This window comes from Capsicum annuum, chromosome 6 (assembly GCF_002878395.1).
Source record: "Capsicum annuum cultivar UCD-10X-F1 chromosome 6, UCD10Xv1.1, whole genome shotgun sequence".
Lineage (NCBI taxonomy): Eukaryota > Viridiplantae > Streptophyta > Magnoliopsida > Solanales > Solanaceae > Capsicum > Capsicum annuum.
In genome coordinates, this window is record NC_061116.1 from 222,174,496 (window position 1) to 222,175,855 (window position 1,360).

A 1,360-nucleotide genomic window follows, 5' to 3' on the forward strand; every position below is an offset into this window, starting at 1 on the left:
GAAAAAATTTATGTAGCTACGGTTGAATTTTTCGGTGCTTATTAGCCTACTATTTGTAATATTTTAGCATATATAACCGATAATTCTGGTTTGCACAAAGAATATGAAAATAAAGAAGGTTATAAAGAAGTTGTTAGTGCCATGTTTACGAAATTTAAAAAAATATTTTTTTTCGATTCCTCCTATTTACTTGGTTGGTGCTATGCTAAATCCGTGTATGAAATATAATAATATGTGCCACTTTAGTACTCTTATTTATACTAACTTAGAAATAAATACTAACCATGATTTTGAACAAGTACAACCTGATTTGTGGACGGCTACAGCTGATGCAAAGGATTACATAGAAAAATTATATAATCACTATGCTGATTTATTTGATTTTTAACCGTACCTACAAATATCACTCCAACTGCCGCTCCTCATCCTCCCAAGGAGCCATCGTCTTCTAAAAGGCCGGCACATAGTGGTTTTCCTGATTCGTTTTTTGATTTAAATTGCTGGAACAGTGTTGATGAGAGAACTTACACATCAACTTATCGGGAAGAGCTAAAATATTATCTTCGGACGGCACCAGAGGATTGCAGACGACGGATCAACACGTTGGATTGGTGGAGGAGTAATGAAACACAATATCCTGTGCTTTCAAGATTAGCTAGAGATATCTTGAATTTTTCAATGTCAACTGTTGCATCAGAAAGCGCCTTTAGTCAGGGACGACAGCAGCTTGGAGACAACCGACACTCATTGGGAAGCAATGCAATAAATGTTCTAATTTGCCCCAGAGATTAAATTAGAGCGGAAAGAAGAAACCAAGGAATGGAACCGGAGCCGAGCGACAAGCTGAAACTTGAAGAAATTATGACTTCACGGGAGAACTCAGCAGAATCAAGTTCAATACATGGCTATCCTATGCAAGTTCCTGTTAATATTAACATGAATGAGTTGGAAAAAATGATGCATAATTTGTAGATTTTTCATTCATGTAAATTATAAATTTGGATTATTTTGCAATCAAAAAAATTCCCCAAATTCATTCACTCCTTAGTCCTTGCTTTTTATATATTTTTTCATTTAACGATTTAAAATTTTAAATTGAATTTCTAGTTTTCTACTTTAAATTAAAAACTTACTTATAATATATTATTAATTTATTATATTAAGTAGCATATGTTTTGTATATTTGTGTATATATCTTCTATAGAAGTGTATATTTAACGTATACATGTGTATATGTTTTATTAATTAGTATATAAGTATATCTATATATAATGTAATGTATATATAATGTAGTATATTTTATAAGTAGTAGTATATATACATTTAATGGTGCGTATATTTGTGTATATATCTTCTATAG